This window comes from Ornithodoros turicata, chromosome 2 (genome assembly GCF_037126465.1).
Source record: "Ornithodoros turicata isolate Travis chromosome 2, ASM3712646v1, whole genome shotgun sequence".
NCBI lineage: Eukaryota > Metazoa > Arthropoda > Arachnida > Ixodida > Argasidae > Ornithodoros > Ornithodoros turicata.
In genome coordinates this window covers 72,407,852-72,435,083 of record NC_088202.1, presented here as the reverse complement: position 1 = coordinate 72,435,083, position 27,232 = coordinate 72,407,852, and the positions used below count along the sequence as shown (strand labels likewise).

General features: G+C 44.9%; 1 long non-coding RNA gene across 1 annotated transcript in view; it reads left to right on the top strand.

Moving 5' to 3' along the window:
• Positions 1-27,232, top strand: part of LOC135385561 (uncharacterized) — a 390,670-nt gene extending 363,438 nt beyond the window's left edge. The window contains exons 2-3 of the long non-coding RNA XR_010420447.1: positions 25,421-25,616; positions 27,177-27,232. This is a non-coding gene — a long non-coding RNA (uncharacterized LOC135385561). The remainder of the gene's footprint in view (positions 1-25,420; positions 25,617-27,176) is intronic.

Genomic DNA, 27,232 nt, shown 5'->3' with positions numbered 1-27,232 from the left:
AACAACCGGCTAAATCCAGATAGCTTACTCGTGCAACATTGGGGCTAACAAGGTCATTGCATTGGCTGACGCATTCTGTGGGTGTGGAGCGCGCATGCGAGAGAGAGGAAATTATAGGGGTACGGGCGTACCTTGCGGAGTCTGTCTCGCGAAGGCGTGAAGCTAGGACGCGGATCGAGGTGTCATAGGAAAGCGCTTGAGAGGTTCTACCTGGAGCTTAAGCGCTATCGGCTTCACCAACAATAACCAACATTTTATAAATTTACAAATATGAAATAGCAAAATTTTGCATGTAAAACAATGTTTGCATGTAAAACACTATTCGCCCCGAGAGCGACCACAAGCGGCGCTCCTCACGGCGATTCGCGGTTGGTCGGTGACCAATTGTGACGTAGTCTCAAGGATCGCTGGATCGGGCGCCGTACGCTTGTATATCGGTAAGCATTACAAATAGGATTTTTGGTCCTGTGTGTTTCTTTTCTGTGTTTCCAAGTTGATTCGGTGACAAAGTAAAGTCCTTGGCGTTTTGAGTATCCTTTTCACTGTGGTCATAATTATTTATGACTGTGAGAGAACAATGGTGACCTACTGCACGGTACTGGACTGTAGCAGCTATACGCTGGCCAGGGAGGACTGACATTTCACTTTTGCCCGATGTTCGGTATGTGTTCAACTTCGGCGTCCGGGAAGGAAGCACCGCTACCCGAGTTTCCTGATGAAGATCACTGCACAGCTGTACATAATCTCAACCTGCTTTGACTCCCATTCCGGAAACTTTTATTCATATATCGGAAAACAGATGTATGCTTATGGAACCGGCCAGCCATTTCGCAGTGAGCCACTTGCGAAATGTAAACATTTCTCACGTGGAACAGGGAGAGCGGTGCATTTTGATCCGGACACTCAATCCACTCATATGTAGTGCTCTCATTGCCAATTACGTAACGTTTATCCCTGTATAAAAGTTGGAAAAGAAGAACACTCGCAGAAGGCACGATTCCAAGCCGCAACCTTCCGACGCACCCGATAGATAGAAGAAAGTGAGAGCGGATCACAGAGAGCAGGAGGTCCCGGAAAAGCAAGACATGCATTTACAACACATTTGATGTACACAGGGAGCACCTACCTGGACGTGGATAGTGATAAGAGTCCCATTATGGCCCTCTGTCAGTGTCACTATGTGAGGTATGTGTAACTATGTGAAGAATATCCAAGTGTATGCTTTCAGGAAGTCTGAAGCCAGTCCAGCCTTACACAACCATACGGAATGCAGTGCACATGATGAAAGCATCACAGGTAAATGGGCTAGAGCATAGTATGGATACCATGAAGTCTGAAAGCTGGAAATTATATTGCAGTGATGTGCCACGCACGTGGGGAAATGTAGTCTGCTACGCGAATAAGTTGAAAGCTTCAGTGTTGGATTCTTGTACCGTTTGTGCCTTCCGTTGACAGTATTCGTGAAGATATATTCCAAAAGACTGGTAACGACGTCATATTGCAAAATCCTTTACTGCACCGGCTTTACACAACAATAATAATAAGAAGAAAACGTTTGCACTCTGTTTTTATTGTTGTGTTAAGGTGGTGCAGTAAGACCGCGTAGCCACACGCGGCAATAGAGCGCGGTAACACGTATGCGGAGCGGAAAATTCTTGGCGCAGTGCGGAAGAAACCGCCCTCGCGTTCCACCTATCCTCGACCGCGCAATGCACAATTTTTAATGGCATGCCGCCCATCTTTGTCTAATCTGGTGGTCAACGCAGATGTCGTCACGCCCGTATTTTCTTCCGGCCACACACGCAGTCTGCAGCCCATTTACAGCGTCGTCAGTGTCTTGAGAGACGCGGAAACCACAGGCGGGCGGCTGCTGCACTCCGAAAAAAAAAAAAAAAAAGGGAGTCGTAATAACTCCTTTTCGGGAGTAAAAGTCTGTAACTCCCATATGCAAAATTTTACTCATTTAAAGAGTAACTACAACACCCACGAAGACGGAGTTAAAGTGACCCCCCAGCGGAGTAAAGGGACCCCAGCACACAACTCCCGGGTTACTCCACTACGATGGGCGTAAAATTGACTCCATACCGGGAGTTATTTCTGACTGTTAGGGAGTTGACCGAATACCCCCAGAGAGCAATGGGAACTCCACATGGGTGTTATAGCTGCTCGACACAGGGTGCCGTAGGGACTCCGTATGGGTGTTCCTGCTGCTCCATCTTGGGAGTATTGTTAACTCCGTACGGGTGTTATTCTTGCCCCGCCACGGCGTTAAATTAGCCCCCTAGAAGGAGTGCTGGTAAATCTACATGGGTGTTACAGCTGCTCCCTACAGGGCGCTATGGTGACTCCATATGGGTGTTGCCGCAGCTCCCTCTTGGGAGCGCTGTTGCTCCGTATGGGCGTTGAACTAACACCCTATATAAGGAGCACTGGTAACTCCACATGGGCGTTACAGCTGCTCCCACTGGGATGCTGTGGTGACTCCATATGGGTGTTGCTCTTGCTGCCTCTTGGGAGTTACTGTTGCACCCTCCAGGGTGTTGAATTACCCCCTATAAGGAGTGCTAACACCACATGGGGTTTAGACCCTGAACTGGAGGGTGTAGGATTAGTGCATTTTGGATGCATATGATTCTATATGAAATAACTCTTATTACAGATATGACAAAATGTATTAATAATACGAAATTGCCTGAATGAGTTATAGCTTAAGAACAAAGGGTAAAGTCAGCATATTGCACCTTTATATGCATTAAAAATACACAACACCTGACGCAAAAACGAACTATAAATACCTGGAACTTGCTTATTCAGTTTGCCGCATATCGCAGACTTATGCATACATTTCAAATACCCTGTGGATTCAACCTGAGACTACAGTCTTAATTTTTTTTACACCCTTTAGGGTGTAATAAGGGTGTAATCCCAAAGTGCGATAACTCACTCCCTATAGGGTAATATCACACCCTTTTCCACCGGCTATAACCTCAAAAAAGGGTGTAATTTGCTACTTCAAAAACACCCTTTAGGGTGTAATCCAATAACTCACTCCCTTTAGGGTGTAATTTAACGCCCCTGGTAATATTACACCCTTCAAAAAGGTGTTGTTTATCTGTCAAGTAATACATGAGAGATAGATGCTATAGTTCTCACAAATGCCAGCAGCCAGAAACTGTGAATCTATGCACATGTACACAGTCCAATAAATGAGGAGTTGAATGACTCATACATAATTCAGGGGAGTGCCTCTCTGCTAATTACTGCGGACACAAGAAATTTCCATGAGCACCAAATGCACAGCCACTGCAGCATTTGGGAAATGCACCTGAAAAGAAAAGTCCAGACGTAGGTTAAGTATACAGGTTCTTTATTTCACAGTGCTTGAGGTCCAACTGCTACCGCAGTTACAATCCTTTGTATTGCTAATGAGGCCAAACCAGACAAACACCACATATCAATACTAGAACCGTAATTACCACCGAAGCTATATATGGCATGAAACTCTTGCTTGCCAGGATACAAAGCACCTGCTTTGTGCATTGCATAACAAAGCTCGGTCTCCCTTATTCTGGGGTCTTGAAAGAAACATTCAACAAGAGTGATGTAAAGTCCTGCTGGGCAACACTGCTTTAAAACTCCTGACGCCAGTATATCAAAGTGTGCCAAAGCTTAATGTGCCCTCAAGGAGCAGCGAAAGACCGCAGCGGCTTTTTCGCTTCACAGGTTTCCTTGAATGCTCTGAAAAAAAGTCATATTGAGCTGGACATGTACTGCTGGCGACATACTGTCTGTCATTTGGGTTTCATGGTTTCGCTGCTTTCTGCGGCATGCTGCAGGTAGTGAGTAATGAAGAGGCACAGCAGATTTTTCCCGACCTGCCTGCTGCTTACTACTTGCAACGACTCTTTACAGAGGCTGCAGAAAGCTGTGAAAGCCCGAAACCCAAACTTCAGACAAGTACGTCTCAAATAGGTACAATGTACATTCTAAACCAATTGACGGATAGGTGTCGCCTGATCAACTGGCACATTTCTCAAAAAGTGCACCAGATGACTTCAAGAGGAAGCCTGCAAAAGCTGTAGGTGCCCTGTGCCCCCTGAAACAACTGGTACGACATCGCTGCTGACACCAGGAGCCACAGTGTACCGGACGTAATGAAGGAATACTTGTACCAACTAATACGCGAGACACATTATGCCTCTCGAGTTCTCTAACAGAAAATGATCTCCAGGCTTCGCAAAAAAAGAAAAAGGAAATAGGGCAAAAAATGCACCAAGGACATTGAACTTGAAACACCAAATTTTATTGGCGTGTACATACCTTTAAATTTCATCCAGTACATCATCGTTGGCCGAATGGAAAGCATACACGGTTGACTAATCCCAACACACACATATGGAGCACACGTTGCATGGACACAACCCCTCCGATGCACCAGGCTGGCACTGCAAAGCTCAACCAAGATCATCCTTAGTGACGAACACGACAGTTCCTCAAACGAAATGGCCGACGAATAATTGTCCGAGCATGTGGCACCAGACCCTTCTTCGATGTGAGAAGCAGTTGCAGTTTTGCACGCATATGCGTGACCGTTGAGACAGGACACTACCTGTAAAGAAACTGAAGTGAACATCACGCTGGTATTCTTCAAACGTTAATGCTAGAATATTACAGCTGTTTGTAACTCACATCCTTGCAGTCGATGCAGTTCCACGTTCACCTATAACGAAATAATACAATTAGCCTCGCTTGTAATATAAATCGTCGCTTCACCGATGTAGACGATCCACTCCTGCCGCCATTTGCAATGTGTCCATCGTCTGCAACAGAACGATTGTTAAGCACAAGTAAAACGCAGGCGTCGTACGTTGCACCACAGCCAGGTTGACTTGCCTTAAGCAAACATTAAACTTGTAATTTAAAAGCAAGGTTGTCGTCCTTTCAAAGGCGAGGTTGCAGCGCACACAACAGTCACGAACGCAGCGACGAATGCACTGCGGTAGAATACGCGGTGCCACGTCACTCCTCACGGGCGGAACGCGGAACAACGTAGTACGCTCCAGCGAAGGCACACATATTCAGCCGGCACACGTATTATTCGACAAGCACACGAGTATACGGCTCAGGAGGCACACATGTTATTCAGCGGGGCACACATATTTGGCGATAGGGATTGTTGAGCTTGCTATTTGATAGCTGTTACGGCTGCTTCCAGACGGTTACGGCTGTGTATCGGCTGTACTTTCTGAGGGAACTTTTTTAACCGGCACATGTTCGTCACAGGATTTAGAGTGTAGACTCAAAATTTCTACTGAGGTGCCCTATTGTGTGCATCTGTAGGTAACATGAAGCATATCATTGTGCTTTCAAAAGAAATACAGTTCATGTAAAAGCTCTATGCCCGCTACACCCATTTTACGCCTCTTTTACACCCGAGCTCAGTGGACGTTGTAAATATGGCGTTACGTTATTATTACACCCATTTAACACCCCTCATCCCAGGATGTTTCTTCGAGCTGGTGTAATTTGTGTGTAAAAATTAGTTTACGCCCCAGTTACACCCGGATTACACCCTGAAGGGTGTTTTAAATTTAAGAGTGTAGGGTGGCAAAAATCAATGACTAGGCGACACATAACATGAACCAACTCCCCAGTGCAAAAATTAAAGAATGATCGTAGAGAGGTGCATGTCTCAGCTATTTAAGGTGCACAGCTCGTATGGATGCCAACATAGTAGATCCTCAACTGTGAACATCACTAACACTGGTTGTGAGAGGTTCTAAATGCTAGATATCACAAAGCACAGGGTTGGCCACCAGTACACTTTGTACTGTGTGACATTATGGGGATAATAATAAAAAAACTCGAACCATTTTGAGAGCAACATGCACAAGTGAGTCAGGTACACAGTGGGACTCAAACGCACAAAAGGGAGTACAAAGGGCTGCACACTAGTCTTAAATACAGGAGCTTTAAAGTAAACCAATAACAGCTCAGATAATATGCTGGTGAATGATAAAATGTGACATTTTTATGGGGTTTTTGAAATTAGCTTTCACTACTCTTCAAAAACAAATAATAAGCAGTACTAGACGGCAACGTCCCATAACTACCCCAAATCAGAACTTTCTTGCAGCTGGTGGGCATGTACATGCTGAAACTTAGAGCCAATCATGCTTATAGCCTGTTTCGTTTCGTAGCATACGTGTATTCCAAGATATTGGCTTTTATACCTCAGGAGAGTCGACACTTGGGCTTGCTGGTACTCCAATCCGAAGGACATAGCGCAGGACACCGATAGCAGAACAAAGAGACATACCACAGCGCTACTAACAACAGGAAATTTACTAGGAAAGCACACGAAGACTACAAACACCGCAACTGACACGGAACAGACTCCCGCACTCCGGTCATCGAGGCACTCCAGATAAACCGCGGCGGCGACATGTGTGTCAGCAAACCGTCGGTCGCGCTGTTAGATAAGGAGGTGGCATTTCTTGAGTCATGCACAGTGAAAAATGCACCAGGTGGAGTGCGGGAATCTGTTCCGTGTCAGTTGCGGTGTTTGTAGTCTTCGCGTGCTTTCCTAGTAAATTCCCTGTTGTTAGTAGCGCTGTGGTGTGTCTCTTTGTTCTCCGTCGGTGCCCTGCGCCGCTATGTCCTTCGGATTTTATACCTCATCTTCATTACTGCTGCTGAGGCCACAAGTATGAACTGAAAACGTTGTGCTGGTGCACATGGTGATCTACCAGACAATGGGACAGAACAGGTGAAGTTGACGTCAAATCCCCTTTCACTCTCTGGCAGCAAAATTTTTTATCAGTTATGAGAATTTTACGAACTCAAATAGGATAGTAACATCAGTCACCCGATTTTCGAACATGAACACACCTACCACCTACAACACATGAACCGTTACTAATTGCTTCGGGTTAATTATGAGTCTGACTTCACAGTCATTATCCCGTTCTGTGCTCACCATGCCACATGGCCTGCGTGCGAGAATGCCTGTCTTGTACTACGCATTGTCTGTTTAAAAAGTAGTGAACGCTTTTGAATGTCAAAGCCTCTGACATGAAAATAACGAAACTGGGCAATAGAGTAAGGATTCTGCTATGTCATTTCAGTGAACTGTTTTGCTGGCAAAGTTGCCAGCCTGCTCGGCAATGTCATTTGTTGCAGTGATGTCAGAGATGACACGTGAAGTACGGACATACTTCTTCTTGGTGTCGACAATCCCAAAAGAGTGCTGAAGGACACAAACAAAAATGGGGATGAGTGAGGTAGTTGCTTGAACAATGCTTGTTATAGGCCTTTACTTCAGCCTTGCTCGTACGAGCACTTTTCTCCCCTGTTCTCAAACCGAATGGCTCCTGGAGGAGCAGAAGACTGCGATAAATGCAACTAGCGTGCGTGTTCCCCAGGCATTTTCAATAGCGTCTGCACCGCAGCCATACCATAGTCGTTTTGGCCAAGAGTAAGGAAAATAATGCCAGTGCAACAGCTACGGCATACACTCTTTTGGCCACTAACTATTCTAAAAAAAAATAGTGCATTGGAAATCATCTGGTAGTCAAAGTCTCATCTTGGCCACCATAGACTGGCTGAAGTGAGACTCTTTGCTGAGCTGTGATAAAAAGCTTCTTTCTTTCAAAAGCTTCTCTTCTTGTGTAGAGAAGCAACAAAGCGTCAGGACTACAGGTACAGAAAAAAAAAAAAGAAGGCAAGGGGGAATGCAGATATTTCGTCTACAGATAACTTCAACCAACAACGCATTCAGTTCCTTCTCGCTCCCCAAGCAGCACAATGTACTGAAAGTCGAGTGCAATAGGGGTGGACGGGTAGGTATAGAAGGCCTTGAACAGACGCGTGAAACTAAAGAACATTGGTAAGACACAGCCGTCCACCCCTATTGCACTCGACTTTCAGTACATTGTGCTGCTAGGGTCTGCACCGTAACCTTGCAATGACCCCCATTGAGTTCACCAACAGCTTACTAATTCGTACTAACAAGCTTGCAACAAGGCAGTATAGGTGCTCATATTACAAAGCATTATTTTACACCTTTGTTATATATATGCAGGGTGTCTCAGTTAAATCCCTGGACTTGAAATAAAAAGAGAACAGTAAAAGAAAAATGAGCGTCACTTTTTGCTAGTAATACCTGTTTCTTACTCAAGTTGCAAAAAGTACTGCTCGTTTTTTTCTTTTGTTACTCTCTTTGTATTTCAAGTCCAGGGAATTGACTGAGACACACTGTGTATATATATATATATATAATGAGATTAAAAAAATGCCATTAAAGAAACATTTTGCTTAATGGCGTTTTTTCTTCTTCTTCTATAATTCACTGGTTTGCGCTGTGGCATTTAGGAGCGCTCAGTCAATCTCTCAGGTGTATGTCACTCGCTGAGCGATTCCAGACTCGCCAATTTCGAACGATGCGCAGTTACCAGAGCTGACGAGCCGCGAACACGACGAAACACATGTCCTCTGGTGCTGTTGCATTGTTCCACGAGTATGGGTGATTTCATTTATAATCGAACAAGGTGCGGAAGTCATATTTTTTTATTCCGTCGAAAACAATATATGTTGGAGGGAACCTCATGTCACACAAATCGCACGATATGCTGGGCCCATGGGCATAATATTTCCCGAAAGGGAGAGGGAGAAAGTCCGAGGTCGCTCGACGGCCACTTCTGCTGGGTCGACTTTGAGCGGGCGTGCAGCCGCAGATACTATAGGTACAACCTTGATTTTTTGTCGTAATAGACAGCACCATGGACACTTCGTCTACTTATTGCGAGGTTGGTTCCGCGCGCAGACGATTCTCTATGATACCTCAAAGTTGACACAAACGTTCAAAAATGCGAAACTTTGTTGCGGGCTAACTTTAGAACGGTACACTGCACGAAAATGCCGTTAATTGCACTCCATAGCCCACTCAGCCTATCGATATATAATTTTGTTACTGCCAGGCGTACAGTTCCGCCGTTCTAAAGCATAGAAGCATATATGGTAGCCGCATATTTGCACTTTTTGTTGCCCAATATTTCAAAAATGCCATTGTTATTTTTCTAAGATTTTTGTCACAGAGGTAGCCATACCCTTTCGGCTTAGGCTGAAATAAATAAATCTGTACATATTTTGCTCCCAGATCTGCGGCGATTTTTTTCTGGTGCCGCCTAGTGCGCATCGGACCTCCTGCTAGTAGTCTCCGTGGGAGTACCATAACCCTTTGCGCATTATACTTCCGAGGTTTCAACAGTAAGGTTGGCACCCGATTACCTCTTCATTATTTTGGTTTCTTCACGGGTGGCCACACTCGTGAATTTGATGAAACGTTGCCCGTTATTTACATGTTGGCTATTCCACGCAAGGTGATCTAACAGAGTTGGTCAACGATGGCCATGCAGACCTTGGTGAGAAAATTTAGGGTGGCTTGGTGGCCTCTGTAAGGTATACATTATGTTGTACATAGTTCAAAAACGTGAATCCTTCGCTACAGTGTGACAGAAACGTGCCAAAGCAAGGCGCGTCCAGTCAGAAGGTTGAAAACTGTGCGATGCGACTCAAAAAAGAGGCGTACCCTTATGCTTCAACCGAGGCTGATTTATTGCAAAAGGTATACGCGCTATGGAACTCGCAAGCAACGCTAAAACAGCAAAACTTAAAATGAAATTGCATAGAGAGGCCAAGTTTTGAGTGCTTGAACAAAATTTGGAAGACACACGTATACTCTTCCGGTCACGCAGCGCGATCCTCATAGTTTGTTGCTATCGCAAGCTTCTTTACGCTAAACAAATACTACAGTAGAACCTCTTTATAGTGAAGACGTTGGGACCACGAAAAATCTTCACTATATCAGGGTCTTCACTCTAACAGGATTTGGGGGTTCCTAACATATAGAGGCCAAGCGCAAAAGTATCATTATTTTTGCTGGATCAGTGCAGTCAAAGTGCGCCTGTAAGTTCGCTTCCCGCAATGCACATGTGCATTACATGAAGCCTATTTTACAGGCGGAGCAACCGCGGAAATATTTGAAAATTCGAATAATATTCGAATATCGCTATTCGATTTCGAATCGGCAGGGCAGCGGGCTTCAGCGGCGCCCGCTTCAGAGGCCAAAAAGTGCGAATTAATCGAAGGCGCGGATCAACCGAATATGAATTAACGCGAGTCTACTGTACTTCACAGTGCGATGAAAATCTGAGGTATGGTGGGTGTTGTGGTCAGGGACCCTTAACTCCACAGTCCACTATCAAAGCATTGTCAGTTCTCGTAAGCCTTACGTTTTTAATACCGCAGATTGTAAATCTCAGGCGTTTTCTTTCCCTTTCCCCACAGGTGCACACCCTAACGAATGGACAGACCACAATAGAATTTCCCTCCAAGATATGTATGGGCATCGTCGAGCAACTTTATTAGACCACACGGCGTGGAATGGAGCACATGCAGATAGTGTGCAATGTTGCAATAAATGCATGGATGTGGCCACCCGTGAAGAAACCAAAATCATGAAGAGGTCGCCGGGTGCGAACCTTCCGGTTAAAACCTCGGAACTGTAATGCGCAAAGGGTTATGGTACTCTCTCTGAGACCACTGGCAGGAGGTCCGACGCGCACTAGAGGCGGCACCGGGGAAAATTCCACACGGGTCTCACAGCAAAATGTGTACAAATTTCTTTCCATCAGCCTAAACCCAAAGGATATGGCTACCGCTCTGAAAAAAAAAAAGACAAAAGGATCTCGAAAAATAACAATGGCATTTTTTAGATACTTTGCAGCGAAAAGTGCAAATATGCGGCTACCATATATGCTTCCATACTTTAAAACGGTTGAACTGTACACCTGACAATAACAAAATTATATACGTATTGGCAGACCTTTTAATGGGCTATTGAGTGCAATTAACGCAATTTTCGTGCGGTGTACTGTTCCGAAGTTAGCTCGCAACAAAGAGAATCGTCTGCACGCGGAATCAACCTCGCAATAAGTAGACGAAATGTTCCTGGTGCTGTCCGCTACGATAAAAAAAAATCAAGTTTGTACCTATAGTATCTGCGGCTGCATGTCCGCTCAAAGTGCGGAAGGAGCCGTCGCGCGTGGAAGGTGCCGTCGAGCGACCTCGCACTTTCTCCCTCTCGGGTAATATAACGCCCCCGGGCTCAGCATATCGTGCGATTTGCATGACATGAGGTTCCCTCCAACATATATTTTGTTTGATGGAACCAAAAAATGTGACTTCCCCACCTTGTTTGGTTATAAATGAAATCACCCATATACAGGGTGTCGCAGTTAAATCCCAGGGCTTGAAATACAAAGAGAGCTACAAAAAAGAAAACGAGCAGTACTTTTTGCAACTTGAATAAGAAACAGGTATTACGTCACAAGTAGCGCGTGTTTCTTACTCAAGTAGCGAAGAGTGGTGCGCATTTTTTCTCTTACTGCTCTCTTTGTATTTGAAGCCCGGGGATTTAACTGAGACACCCTGTAGAGTATAGATATATATAGGGTGTTCTTTATATGAGGCACATTTGTGTCTGCTGGCATTCTGTCAATCCAACTGTTCTGTTATGAAGTACTGTGCTGCAGATGACTTCACATGAGGCAGAATGATGTGCATAGCAGACGTCACAAGGCACTGTCTGTGAAAAATAAGCACTTACACATGCCAACAGGTCAGTTGCATCTTCCCTCAAGAGGTGAGCAAGTCCACAAATGGTGCCTATGGAGTAGAAATTCAGTGCTGCACTGATAGCTGTGTTCCAGTGATGCTCCTACACTTTTGCTCATCAAGGTTACTCGCCTCTGTTAGTTTGTCACTGATTGCCATCGCCGTCTCGGTTCCATTCCTTGTTCTCCACAAGAGCTTCATAATACCTCTCCCCTTTTCATTGAGGAATAGAAGCAGTTCCTCTTCAGCATTTTTTCCGGTATGGCGATTGAACTCCTTGTGAATCTGCGGCACCCAATGCACATTAAGAAACATGTCAGAAACCCCTAGCAAATACACTCACTCCATCTGAAGTTGCAAAACCAGGATATCTGGCCAAAACAGCCGACACCGAGGGACTTTCATTGTGTATCCATTCCCGCCTTTCAGAAAATGTGGCACTCTCACTCTCTGCTTCAAGTGCCACTGATGAAAGATCATTCTGCAATACTAGGAATAAATAGACCTAAATTAGTCTGTTCCTTTGCCTAAACTGAGGTATGAGCCATCATGAGATGAAAAATAAATAAATAAAAATAAAAACAGCCTCCACGTAACCTAACCTAACAGCAACCCAACAACTTGCTCCAGGCCATACTTTGATGTGTTTCAAAAGTGGCACAGCTGCACCTGTTAAAATATCTCCCAAAGCATTAACTCAAATGCTAAGCAAGCTCTGTAATCAATTTACCGTAACTCGACGGAAGCAGCGTCTGATTGTCTGGCTGGTAGTCTTCTTTTTCTGTTGTCCAATCCTTTGACGTTGCTCCTGAACAGCAGGCAGGTTAGACAGCTTTTTGCGCTGGTTTTTTGTTCGAAACTTTAAGGCACGTTGCCATGAATCCTGCATTGATGTTCACGACATTTCAGGTAACACGACTTGTTGCAATGACATACATGAAAGAAATTGTAAGAAAAAACACAAGTGAGTGCTATCGTATCAATGCAGAGGAGCATATGAAGGGAACCAATATCCTGGAAATGTGGATTTGGCTAGCAAAAGACAGTGTCACTCTGTGCCGTCCTATCTTGACTAGTCTTAGGGCCTGACTTTTTCAGGTTGTATTTGTTTGCCAAATTCGGGGGTAAATATTGCGTGATATTTTTAGCTCAAAATTCGGGTGTATCCGGGTTATATTCGTCGCAATCTTGCACAAAGTGAGTCAAAATCGGGGAAATATGGGTGTATTTGCATCATATTCATCTGACAGTCTGAACAGCTGTCAAGAACACAACGGTACATACAAATATGCAGCAACACTTCGGATTCTTTAGCGACTGTTGCATTTCCCAATGCAATGAATCTTAAGTCTTTGCAGCACGTGTTCATAATTAACACTTACTGCAGAATAGGGCACCACGCCTTGCCTATGCCACTTGCAGGCAACATTGTGTTGACTCAATGATTACCAGCATCACTGTACAAGATGAATTTCACACTGAGTGTGATAACTTTAAAAAGAGAGGGAAAAAAACGAGAGGGCTGATGACTGATTACATTTTCTAAAAATCCTTCTAGAGTGAAATGGATAAAATCCCAGTTTACTGAGCTAGAGCAATCTGGGATTGAAGGCAAATTAATGCCCCCTTCACACTTGGATTATTTGGAAATCAGACGAAATTATAAATAGATCCTGGAGTTTTCTGGTTTTATTTTTTTTCCAAATTCGGGGGGTAAGAATCGGGTCAATCACTTGATGTGGAAATTTCATGCAAATTCGGGCAGAAAAATTACCATTGAACGGAATTCGGGGAGAAATCGGACTCTATTGTAGAATAAATATGTGCGGTACAGTTTATCCAGAGTGTCAGAAGTAGAGGTCGACCGTGTATCTTGTGAACAATTGGCATGTCACTGCCTTGAAGGGCCTAACTTAGGTGCAGTTTTGCGGGTAGAAATCGGGTTTAGCCCTAAACCGGTGAACCTCGATTCGGGGTGCAAATTCGGAGGGAAATCGAATTTAACCCCAAAAACTTCTGGCTGTAATTATAAACAGTCGAGCAATCCCACTTATGCCTTAAAGTGGGCTGCATGCAATGCTTCGGAATAGCGTGGTAAAGACACCTTGAATGCGGACAGTCACTGAAAATCATTGTGAATGCTCTTTCACGCACATTCTTTAACACCAACATCACAGATTTCTCCACCTCCATCATTCTTGCTAGTTTACTGCAACATTTTCAGCGATTTCTGTTACACTCTTATACACAACACCACAGAAGCAAGTTTACAGAATTGGTTTTCAGGTAAATTCGCATTAAACCCGAATTTTGGAAATGTTTTATGGGGGTAAATACGGGGGAGATTTGGATTATACCTGAAAAAGTCAGGCCCTATCTGTTCCTCACGGCAAATTTTAGAAAGTCTTTTGGGTAAACAAAATACAGAAGCCGACACTGAAGATTTTTGTTGAAGGTTAATTTGTACAAGCTTTCGCGTGTAGGTCCACGCTTCCTCGAAAGCTTGTACAAATTAAACTTAAACGAAAATCTTCAGTGTCGGCTTCTGTATTTTGTTTATGTGTTCTACAGGACTTGACTCCCCTCTTCGTATACGCCAAAGTCTTTTGGGCCGTAATTTAAGTGCAACTGGCACGTGAATAGTGATGTCGCCTTGATTACTGCCTACTAGAGTAGGACCGAACCAAAATCCATTATTAGCCATCACTTTCCACTGTACCGGAACCAAACCAGTCGACACCAGCTTGCAGACGAACTGGAACTGAACAGCTAAAAAACAATTCTGCCAACCGGTACATGTAATGGTCCATACCAACTAAGTGCATGCAAATGTCAGCCTACCCTCGCCGGGCTAAGTTTCCTCACTTATCCGCGAAAATGTACTCTCTACACCCAGAAAAAAAAAGAAAAAGAAAGGAATACTTTTCGCATCCTCTGTTTTCTATTAATTTCACGGCAGCACTTATGCTTGCTCAAAAAGTCGTCATGTAGGAATGCTGTGGATAGTCTGCAGTTGTGCAACGAACACATAGATGGCAACCGAAGTCCGTTATAGCTACTGATGTTTGAGACATGCATGTGAATATAGTCAAGGATTAAGGACTAACGATAGTTTTGTTACCATTCATAAGGTAACACTGGATGAGCCACTAACCATGTCATTGTGGGGTCCCTACGCAACGTGGGTCCTATAAGAAAACGGTACAACGAGGAAACATAGAGCATACTGCTTTTGTGTGGAAACTAGATTTGCCACCACGTAAAAATAATTTTGGCAAATTTCAATTGCAGTAAAATTAATTTCTTGAATTGCCAGCCTCCTCAGCTGGGTTCCAACCCACGACTTGGGAATCGAAAGGTCGACATGCTCGCAACCAGGCAACCAAGGCAGCTTCTAAATGTTCCGTCTTGGATGCTGATAAGGCCATCCGTTTTCTGCTGCGGTAAATCTTCCACGACAGGGGTTCTGAAATTATACAATTTTCCGCCGCAAAAGCAGAAATGCGTGCTTGTTCAAATATTCCTTAAGTTTGGCAGTAATAGAGCTCAGCTTGCACATGCAAATTTGTCTGCATAGACAAAACGCATGCCAGGAAACTAAATGGCACATTTTGTGTTATGGCAGAATGATCGTAAATTAGTTACTGTCATGCACTGACTGAGCAGTTTAAATTCATGCTTGATGACTGCTAGCAAGTGTCATGAACTAAAATTAAAAAAGAGAGTTACAGCTGGGCAATTGCGTGCAAAATGCGAGTTGACCAGCTGCGGACGGTTCTGTAAAGTGGGCCTTCCAGAATGCTTGTGTGCATGGGTGAAGCCCGCTTTAGAAACTAGACAGTCGCGAACATATTCGAAAAAATTGCTCGCAAAATCCTGCCAGCTGAAGAGAACTTCATCCGTTTCTCAACTATCCAAACGGATGGTAGACAAGTATAATGTTCGCACATGAGTAGAGATGACCCAGTGTGATAAAAATTGCTCCATTTCTCATCAAATTGTCAAAAAATTGCGGTATTCTGCAAAATTCCATGACGAACACCTAGTTCCGCGGCAAATTGTGAATTCTGCGAATTTTCACGGAATTGCAAAATCACAGAAAATGTGTGACCTTATGTATGCAATATCGTTCAAAACCATGAACGACCAATTATGTCTTCCTATCCACTTCAAGCATTGTACAATGCAGACAGAAGTGTGCTCGTGCCTCTATATTGCTGTTTTTTGGAGAAAATGTATGTGTCTCTGGCCTGTGGCCTTCTTTTTCCTCGAACCATTGACACCACCCCGTTTCCTGTACCGAATTCTTTCGACCACACGTTTGGTGGGGACGAGCCAAGCGAATTCCTGTAAATACCCTCCCTTTCGAACTCGTCCCCGCTCACGATATCATGTTAAACTTCTGTTTCTCCGCTCTTGTGGCTGGACTTTCACCCTCGCCTGGGGGTCTTTGGATGTCTACGTGTCAGTTGCCAATAAACGAGTCCCACCCTACGGACGTGTGTCGCCTTTGCGCCCTTGGTGCTGGTCCCCCCTTGCATTCTGGTCCTCCATGTCGGACAACGATTGAAGAATCTCCCTCACGGTTTCCTCCCAACCGATTATAGCCTTTAGAGCTATAGCTGTATCCATACCTAGGCACTTCCTGAACTGGCTTGAACAATTATGGCCGACGTGCAAGTGGCATAGTGCACCTTCCTTTTCTCGTATCACCCTCTTTGATGATCCCCTATTCATTTTTCTCGCTTGCAAGCATTGCATCTTAGTTTCTTCCCGTTCTTTTTTTTAACTTTAGGCTCCATCTGTGCTGTTGTCAAGCTAATGACAGCAGTCTTAGCTTGCAGGAGTAACAGGTACTTCACGAGATGTGTCCGAAGTGGAGCTTTGTCCGCATCTTGCAGTGAACCAAACCAAAATTTTGAGATTGTTCCAAGTGGTATCCCTCCCTTTCCTTTCTTTCCACTGAAGACATGATCATCATTTGTGCAAATGCAGACACAGCTCTCCTAACAGGCACGTGTATCGCAAGTGACTACACTGAGAAGACTATCTGCGCACACCTCTAAAAGTAGCCAAGTTACTTTTGGCGCTCAGATTTTTGATGTTCAGGTTAACCCACGTGGATGACGTCTGCCTGAATTGGCTGTACTTTCCCGAAAAGTGAAGATTAGCATTGTTTTCTGTGCTGGATTTCTAAATCCAGATTGACAGCTGTGATAAAACCTAAAGCAGCAGGGAAAACTAACTTACAAATCCGGTTCCTATTGCATCCCTCAGTACCGGGTAGTGGAAGACAAGCTGGCGAGCAGCTTCATAGTACAGGTTTTTGCGGCCCGGATACCTTTTGTGAAATTATTGTTTCAATAATGTAGGACAGCACAGCAGATTATGTACAGCAAACTCATGAAAAAAGCAATAGGAACCACACTAACTCACAAGTCATATTGCAGAATATCTGCATGAAGCCACTTTACAATGCGGTTTCGAAGTACAGGAGTAATGCCTTCTGGAGACTGCAGGCCCTTAATGCACTCAACGTCGTATGATGGCTGAGGAAGCCAGTACGTCCGCCTAGACTCCCTTACACTTGGCTCCCTTTAATCGCATGTGGAAAACAAAAGGACATCATTAAAAAGCATTAAAGTATTCACATGTACAAGGTTGCACTGCTTACAACAAAGTTGTCTATATGCCGACCGATCAGAGTGCAGTATGGAACAAAGGTGCTGTGCTACCAACCCCATTTCACTGTACTGCTCTGGTTGCAAGGCTGTGCAATGCCACCAGACGGGAGAGATGCTGACCCATGTACCGTGCGCATCCTCTGCTAGTTCCAAACGCGTAAATTGTGTGTTTCAGAAGGTCAGTCCCATTTTTTGGTTCCTATTCACGCTTTAGGAAGTGTAAATACACCAAGATCAGGCCACAATTCTGAGGGTGTTACCAAGGCCCCATGGTTCCCAGCATTTTCCTTTTTTTGGATGCTAGCCTGCAGGCACGGTTTGTTTCCATACCTAAAATGAGAGAGTCCCTCGTGCATGCAACCTTAGCAGAACAGCGCAAACATCTTGAACATGACCAGAGGCCGAATCCTCGTCAAAGTAAGCGGGTATCTTACTTTTTCCGTCACCCGTCACTGATCAAGAGATAAAAGAGGGCGGGGACCTGAGCAGGCGTCATCAGCCAATACCATGGCGATACATTTGTTATCACACGACCTCCCTGATATCTTGATATCTTGCCCCTTCCAAGCTGGGCTAACGTTTTAGGTGCGTCACTGGGTGGTAGCAAGCTTTCGCTGTCTAATTAGCGAAGGATCATTTGGTTTACCAACCTGTCAGAGCGGCGCTAACGGCGCTCACTACATAAAGGGACTTTGTCACTACATAGCCCGCTGATGGCAATGTCGGTTGTGCTATGCAATTGCGATGTGGATAAAGTTTCAAATTTGATGCTTGTTGTACATTGCGTTAGCGTATTCGGGGGCGCATTTGTGAAGACGCCATCACATATGAAGGCAAAGCTCATGGGCACCGTCACAAGCTGTTCATGGGCATAGAAAACGTAAAATAAATTGAGGTGAAAGCTTTCAGAAAAATTCCTAACGAAAGGTGAGGTCAGGAAAAATTTCAGGAATTTATTTTGATGAGAGGTGGGTCAGAAACTAACTTTTTGTTTTAAGGTGAGTTGAGTTAGGAAAAGTTTCAAAAATTTTTTGAAGTGAGGAACTTTTTTCAAAACTTTTTTTGAGGTGCAGTGAGGTGGCAGAAACTTTACGGTAGATCCAGGTGAGGGCAAAGCTTGCGAGCACAAATGCCCACCCCTGTCAGACACAAACAGCAGCAGAGCAACAAAATTGCGGTAGTGTTTGACGATGCATGTTTGGTTGATGGAAAGCACGTTAGTATAGACAATTAAGCTGAGTACAAAAAAAGCACAATGCACAAGCCCTGCCTCACATCACGCCACAGACACGCCATTCCACAGCGTCACAGTGCGTGCATGTGCTTCCTTATTTATTTTCCTTTAAACATGCTTTCATCTGCTGACATGGTAGAAAATGTGCTCGGCGCCTGCTTTGAAGACAGAAACGGTGATGTGCTTTCCGATGTCGTTGATGGTAGCTTCGTAAAGGAGAAGGCTATGCTGCACAGCAGTGATGTTGAAACCGTCCTTATCCTCCTGTACACTGATGAACTCGAAATCGTCAACCCACTTTGATCAGCTGCTGGAATCCACAAGGTCCTTGCAGCATACTTTTCTGTGCTGAACATACAGTCCAGCAAAACCAGTGACAATTTTGTGTTTGAAATATTGTTTTGTGTAACAAAAGAAAAAAAAAAAGACGTTTCGTTTAGCAGTGCAAAAATTCAAAGATTTGTGTGGCGAGCATTTCGAATATCCAAACATTTTGCGTAATGGGGCCCGGCCGCCGTCATTCCTGCTATAGTTTCCAATAATTCCAGGTTTTGTGTGATGTTTCGAGGAAATAGCCCTTTGCATCGCGAAGAATGCTCATGCAGATAAGCAAACGGAACTGAAAGCACTCGCTAGAGAGTGACAGAAGACAGCAGCGGAGGAAGCAAAGCTGCTTTTACATCCGTGCTAACTGTAGCAATCACTTTATCAAATTCCAGCATATGACTGTACCACAAGATATCTGCACTCCCTTTCCTGTATTCCGAAAAGACCACTTTTCGTATTCCTGCCTCATTTGCATGTCGGTTATTTGTGATGCACGTTGGCCCGTACCGGAACGCGAATGATATTTCATTCATGGGGGTTTCTGACTTCAAGCTACAATTCTGCTATCAGTTATTGAACGTGCGCTGCTCCGTATGTGCCGTATTGGAAAGACCTATCTGCAAACAGCCTGCATTATCTGTTAGATGCTTTCTCTACCCAATATAAAATGACATTTGAGCACTGTCCCAGGCAGTTTAGGGTAATTTTCATTTAAATGTGCATTTCAAATATTTACTGCAAATTTTGAAGGTTTTGTTGGACCTTGTGGAAAACTTTAGTTTTGTTTTGTAACAAGAGATAGCGCTAGATGCGCTAATCCGGAAGTGATGTGTGGTAGCGGCATATAAGGACGTCTACAAAAGCGCGGCGACTGATGGGGAAAGGGGTGTGCACGGTTAGGAACCCGGCTGGCAGGAGCTCTTTTCGGAAGCGAGGTATGGAATAAATCTTTGTTTGTTGTTCACACTTTTCGCTTGCTGTGTCTTCCTCGGCGACGGGGCGGACGGACTGACGCCCTGAGGTTGTGGGAACACGGGTTTCCACAACTACGGGGCGTCAGTTTTTTAGCTTTCTTTTGCAGCTCCCGGCCGTACTAGCCAACTCGTCGGAGGAGATGAACCATGTACCCCCTCTGTTCTAGAGTAAGTCGGCTCCGGTACCTGCAGTGCCGCAGTTGGACTCCGCTATAACCACTGAACTCTTGTCACGCATGACGGAGTTATGTTCGTCGGTGGCACAACGCCTTGATGCTGGGTCCGTTTCGCCGCCGCAGGCACAAGCGGCCCTGCGACTGAATTTACCGGTCCCTACCTTCTCAGGGTATACCGATAAACAGTCGGTCGCAGACTTCTTGGATGACCTTACAGCCTATCAGACTGGTATGGGAATCTCAGATGAGGTCCTGATACAACGCATCCTGCAGGTTGCTTTGATCGGAGACGCCGCTCGCTGGCTTCGGCTGCAGTCGAGGTTTACGTCCGTTCAGGACTTTCAGAAGCGGTTTAAGAGCGAATTTCTTCCCCCGGATTACGAATATCGTATCCTGGAGGAGCTGCATAAGCGTACTCAGCATCCAGATGAGACGTTAGCAGAATTCGTTCGGGCCTTGCAAGACTTGTATAGCAGAGCTGAACCTACTGCTACAGAGGAGCAGCGTGTGGCACGGGCTATCCGCCAGTGTCATCCTCGCTACCGGCCCTATCTTCGAGCCCATCGCTTCAATAGCCTTGAAGCGCTGGCGCAAGAGGCTCGCGCAATTGAAGGCGACCTCTTAGCAGAACTTGAGTATCGGCCCCCGCCGCCGCCTGAATTGGCGTTAGAACCGCGCTGTGCGTGGTCAGCGGGAGCAGCCTCGGTTGAGCGCCCACCTGCAGTGGGACTGGATGAGCACAACCGCAATTATTATGCGGAGCCATCACGCCGAGCACCTGATCCCTTCCGTTATGAACAGAGGGCGATCCCCGCAGGAACGAGCCTTGGCAGACCCGTCCTGTCCCATAATCATGGTCAACCCGGCTATATAGCTGGCGAAACCCCAAGGAGGCCGCAGGAGCAGCGGCATGTTTCGCGGCAGCAACGCAGAATGCCCGCCGGCTGTTGGACGTGCGGCAGCCCTGACCACTTTCGTCGGGACTGTCCGCAGCTAAGACCAAACCCCCGTAATGTGCCAACGGGAAACGGTCGCAGCCGACGCCGGTAAACAATCGCTCAGCGACGTCGGCTATCTGCCGAAAGAGCGAACGAACGGTTACAAACCATGACCCTGACAATTCAGAATCTGGCTTTGCAAGCAGCAAGAAAAAAGGAGACGCCTTAGCTCCTTTTGCACTTTCCGTCCGAGATAACATCGAGGACAAAGAACCGAACATCGCTGTTCGAATTTTGGAGAGAGATTACATCGCCCTTATCGGCACGGGAGCTACGGTCTTTCTTATCGGCGATTGTGTTTACGAGCACTGCGTATCAGGGAATGTGGAATTGCAATCCACAGATGTCACTTTACGTCTTGTTTCCAATGACGTGATTCCAGCACAAACTGCACTTGTGCTCTGGCTTCGCTTTGATGGGAGACGACGAAAGCAGCGCTTCGTCCACCTTCCTGGCCTGGCAGTGTCCGTTATCCTGGGCAGGGATTTCATCATCCGGCAGAAATTTGTGCTGTACCTGCCCAATGGAGGATACGTTTACCACGGATCGTCAGGATTTTTTCCTTTCGCCGTGCCACAGGACCGCGCTGCCGCATAAGCATCTGATGATGTCATCCTGGACATGATGGACTTTTGAATTTCGTTATGTTGGACAGTTTGGGGACGGGGGAATGCGGAAAACTTTAGTTTTGTTTTGTAACAAGAGATAGCGCTGGATGCGCTAATCAGGAAGTGATGTGTGGTAGCGGCATATAAGGACGTCTACAAAAGCGCGGCGACTGACGGGGAAAGGGGTGTGCACGGTTAGGAACCCGGCTGGCAGGAGCTCTTTTCGGAAGCGAGGTATGGAATAAATCTTTGTTTGTTGTTCACACTTTTCGCTTGCTGTGTCTTCCTCGGCGACGGGGCGGACGGACTGACACCCCGAGGTTGTGGGAACACGGGTTTCCACAACCTCTAATACAGAGTCCGTCACACAGTATCGCCTCAGTCGGCAACCACCATGCGAAGTTCCAACAGAGTGTCGTAAAGGCCGGATTTTCGTTCAGATGCATATTTTTCTTCCCGTAGTTTTGCTTATAATATTTGTGACAACCTTTTCAATGCATGTAAATGGTTTCAAGTGCACATTTATAGACCTTAATGCATTTTAGGTGATTCAGCCAGCTTTTAGTGCATGTAAATCCAGCCTCTTATGAGCCTGTGGTCCTTAACTCCTACCATAGAGCTAAAAGCGGTTAGAGGGTGTCACCGACAAGCAAACAAGAATACGTGGGAAAACGTGGGAGTTAAAAGGGAGTTAAAGGGGTGTTAACTTTTAGCGATGGGGGTGACCGGGCCAACAAGGACGTTGAAAGGGAGTTAAGTGGGAGTTAAATTTTAGTTGGGGGAGTAAAATTGCTTTTTACTCCCAGTTAACTCCATATTTGGAGTTAACTCCGGAGTGTGGGCGGCGAGCATCCTTCCTTACCGGCCAGAGGTGGGGATATTACTTTTATTGTGTAATGCATTACCATTACTCATTACTTTTTCGAAGTTACTAATGCATTAGTAATGCCATTAGTTTAATCAAGTAATGGCATTACATTAACGTGTTTAGGGCATAAGCCTCAAACGTGCCATGCACGAGTTTTCTTCCTTGCTTTCTTTGTTATAGGCAATTGCCACAAGAACACCCCCAAATCGGTGCCACTAAATCACTGCAGAAACGAGACTGGTAGGCAAAAACTATAGGTAAGATTTACTGCAGCGCAGCAGCAGTTCATGCTCAAAGTTCTCATCCGCTAGCCTTGCCCGGCGACAGGATATCATTCGCCATACCGAATACTCGTTCCGCGGAAGCTGATGACGGAATTCCCGTGTTGTACTGCATGAACAACCTCTTGATTATCGAGAACCAAGACAAACTAACACGGTACAAGACGAAAACAGCCAATCAGTAATGGTCTTGTCATTTGTTACCAGCATAGAAGCTATGGTTCTCTTTCGCTGGTTATCCTCCAAACGCGTACAGGAGAAAGAAGTTGATGTCACCATGTGGATACTGATGACACACACCGCAGACTGTTGACCTCTTGCAGATTTCCCCAGGCTGGACCTCTCTCCGTCTTTGTTGCACTGTGCTCATTGTTAAAGACGGGTTGGAAAAACCTTCATGTTCCCAACTTTCACGTGGCGGAATGTTCATTCGACGAAAGTAATGAGTAATGCCACCTTGCATTACTCAGTCAAAATGTAATGTATTACCATTAGTCATTACTTTCTGGAACAATGTAATTCATTACAATTACCTATTACTCAAAAGTAATGCATTACTGGATGCACGCACGGTGATGTGGGATGGGGAAGCAGCAAGCAGAGGTTGGGAATTACTCCCCTCCTCTGCGTGATGCCGCCCAGCGGCAGCCTGCAGGTGGTTTCCCCACATGTGTACTGGGGGTACGGGCCCTAAAAGACCTTACACTAGGTTGACAGGATTCTTCATCGTTTTTGTGCTGATAAGGACATCATTCACAAAAAGAAAAATGTGAAGGACACTTTATTACAAAGTGCGAGCATTGCAAATGCATTGTCTGGAACACGGTTGTCTGAAATATACAGCGTGTGGCGGAGTGATCCCTTATCGGCACTATGGTGTATAAAGGAGCCTATCAACGTGGTTTCCAAGTTGAGAACACTCATTGTCATGTGTAGCAGACAATGCCCCTTGATGCACACTGCACTGAATGCCTTCCTAAACAGAACTGGTTTTGCTCATCATGCATGATGCCGCTGGTAGATAATTGCTCGGTCATGAGCTGGGGATTTCAGACAGCTGTGTCCTACAGATAGCCCATGAACATAACAAAAGCGGGGTCTTGGGGCAGGTACGCTAGTTATTGGCCTTTTCTTGGCTATTGTGTTGGCTTGTGTTTATTAGGACATGTTCTACTCATGCTGCACTCCTGTACTTGTATAATTATTGGACTCTGAAATATTCCTAATGCTCTCAATATTTTTTTTTAAATTATCATGGACTAGATGTTGCTTACTCCTGTATACTGTATTGAATTACACGGCATAAAGTTTGTACCAAAACCACAAGTGGGGCTCTCATTCTCATTGGGTGAAAGCAGTTCAAGCATTGCAGGCATTACATAACTTTTGAATAACAAGTCACTCCTCTCTAAAACTCAGGCAAAACAGTAATGGTCAAAAGTATAGAGGCGTAATCAGCACACGCTGAACACTTTTGCGGACGAAAAGATGAGCTTCTTGGAGTTTTGTCATACCCATCCATTACTTCAGTATGCCTGTAGTAATGACTTGTTTTCTTTAGGTGGTACCCATTTCCTTCTTTTCTTAGTACACTTTTCATAAAGATTTAAATGAACTGAGGACATTTCCCTTGTAGTAACGACTTCTACAACACACACATACACAAACACAAACACTGCAAAGCCATCAGAGGTCGCACCAACAAAGGGCAGGTCCGCTTCCACTACTAACCCACACTCCTGAATCCACAAGTTATTTGGAGGATCATGCAAGGAGCTTCGGTTTCCTCCTCCATGTTCAGTCCTGCTCTCATTGCTCTAGTCCATTTTCACTAGATTGCAGCAAAGGCCTACGCAGAAGCCGCACATCACGCGGACCCAATGAGTACAATTTCTACCATGGTAGAGCGAATCCAGACACAGATCTTGTCAACAAATTCCAGCGACTCAACAAGCACAAGTTAGAAACCTTCTCTGGGCGCGCACAAAAGTTCCCATACATGACACTCCGAACATTCAACTGTCGATTGCGATTTTGAATAAGCAGAGCATTCATGCACATAGACAAGACACGGATGCAGATGACTTTTAATGTTTACGTCACGAGTAACAATCACCTGGACATTTTTAATGCCAATTCAGGCATCACTCTCAAGCGCATATTGCATTCCTCTAGCGTTTAATTTGTTCGCATGGATTAGATTGTTTGAATTTTTAAATTTGTATTTCTGTCATCTTCTTTATGTATGGTGCACCGCTATCAAAGGCCTAACAGCTGTTCGTGGGCACTCAGTGTGGAAATAAATAAATACATAATTGCACTGTCCCCGTGCTTACGGAAACTCATCTAATTGGTGTATCAGAGACGTAGAGCGATGGCAATCCCGGAATCACCAAGGGGTATCATTGTGCAACCTTCCTCCTCGCGGCAACCGACGCTCAGCCGGCCGGAGTAAACAGTGTTTATTCGTATCGCATGTATGTGACACTCGCGCTTGCTCGCACTGCTACTTCGCTGGTGCCGTTAGGTACTAAGAAATTATGTTTGGCTGCTCTATTTATGTATTTTCTACACAATGTGCTTGTGCTATACAGGTTCCCTCACAGTCGCCCAGCCGTGCTGAAGAAGTGGGTGCAGAAGATGCATCGCAAAAATTGGGTCCCATCTAAATATTCGGTGCTCTGCAGCAGACACTTTGAGGAGGCCTGTTTCGATCGTACAGGGCAAACTGTGCGACTCAAGAGTGATGCTGTGCCTACAAAGTTTGACTTTTCACAGCACCTCCTGAAAGTAAACACAATAGTAACACATTAGAATTTGCTTGGGAACCAGTGTAATGTGCAGCAATTCTGAATGTGGTAGTTGATCCAACAAGCTCAGTACAAGTCTTCAGAAGTGAAACATCAGTAGGGTTTGTGGTTTTCGGCATTTATTTTCAACCCAATTCGGGGGGTGTTTATCGGCATTTATATTGGGGACTATAAGTCGGATTTTTTCGGCATCTATATCCCGCCCAAAAAATAAATGCCCGAATACGGGCATCTATTTATTTCGCATGAAGGAGAGCCTATTTTGCGGGCGAAGTAACAACGAACCGAAAAGAAGTGAATCGATTCATGGTTTCATTAACAATGTCTTTTATTGCCTGTGCCAAACCAGCAAACAATGAGACTACCTCTTGTTGTAATAGATCCAAGCGTTCGCATCTGTCATAGCGGCTCGCTCCTTGCGATTAATAACACGCAGTCTAGAGAACGCGCGCTCAACATTAGCGATAGAAACAGGAATAGCCAGTACAAAGGCCATGTGCTGGAACGGGTCGTCCAAAACTGAATAGGAGGTATATCCACCTGAGGGGCAGGGCATGCAGCATATTCGAAAAACTCGCGCTTTATATGATACATACGAGATTCATCAACAGAGCTGAGGTCATCCTCCCATAAGCGCTTACGCACAACGAAACAAGGGCACAGCCCGAAGATAATGCCACGCTCGAGAAATAGTCGACAAAGGGAGATTCCAAGGGGATTTCCCTTTGCGGTTCCAGAAATGGCAGCTGTCAGGATACGAGAAATTCGGATTTTTTCGGAATATTCCGAATCTGAAAAAAATCATTCGGGGGGTGTTTTCCGGCATTTTTCGGAAAATGCCGAAAACCACGAACCCTAAACATCAGTCAACATACATGACACAACAAAACTTATGCGACAAAATTTATGGTACAAAATAATTTACATTCCCTGCTAGGCTTTCTGTCATCATCTTTAAGGCTCATGACAATGCAAGAAATAGCTTGCAAACAAAATTCTGTTATATTGAGGTTCCACAACTTCTCAGTTTTAGCTGGTGGTGATCACAACAGCTCTGAATTTGTGCACTGTCCTCTGGGTGCAAAGTCATGGAGACTTGTAAGACACTTTTTTTTTTCGAACTCACATTCCACTTGCTGGACTGAACTGACACTACTACTTTTTGCTTTTATGGTTCTTCGCAATGTAATTTTACATTCACTACCTAGAAATGCAGAGTCATGTCCCTGATTTGATTATTCAAGACAATCCTAGTATAAGGTCAAGGTCCTGTGGCGTAATATTCGTGCTTGTAGTAACCAATACATATACTAGCTCGTTAGGTATTTCTCATGCAATGCAAAAATAAATAAATAAATAATAATGAAGGAAAAATAATAATTTCTAGGTTTTCACTGCAGTGCCCACTGACCTCCATCATGACCTCAGTTCCTGGAATGTGCAAGAAATGTGGAAATAAATGCTGAATTTAACAAATGTTGTCATTTATCCCACATGAACAACAGCTTCTAAAAATAATTAATTAATCTTTCCATCACAGAGGGTACAGCCAAGAAAACCACCTCCAACAAAACATAACATAGAGGTAGAGCAGGA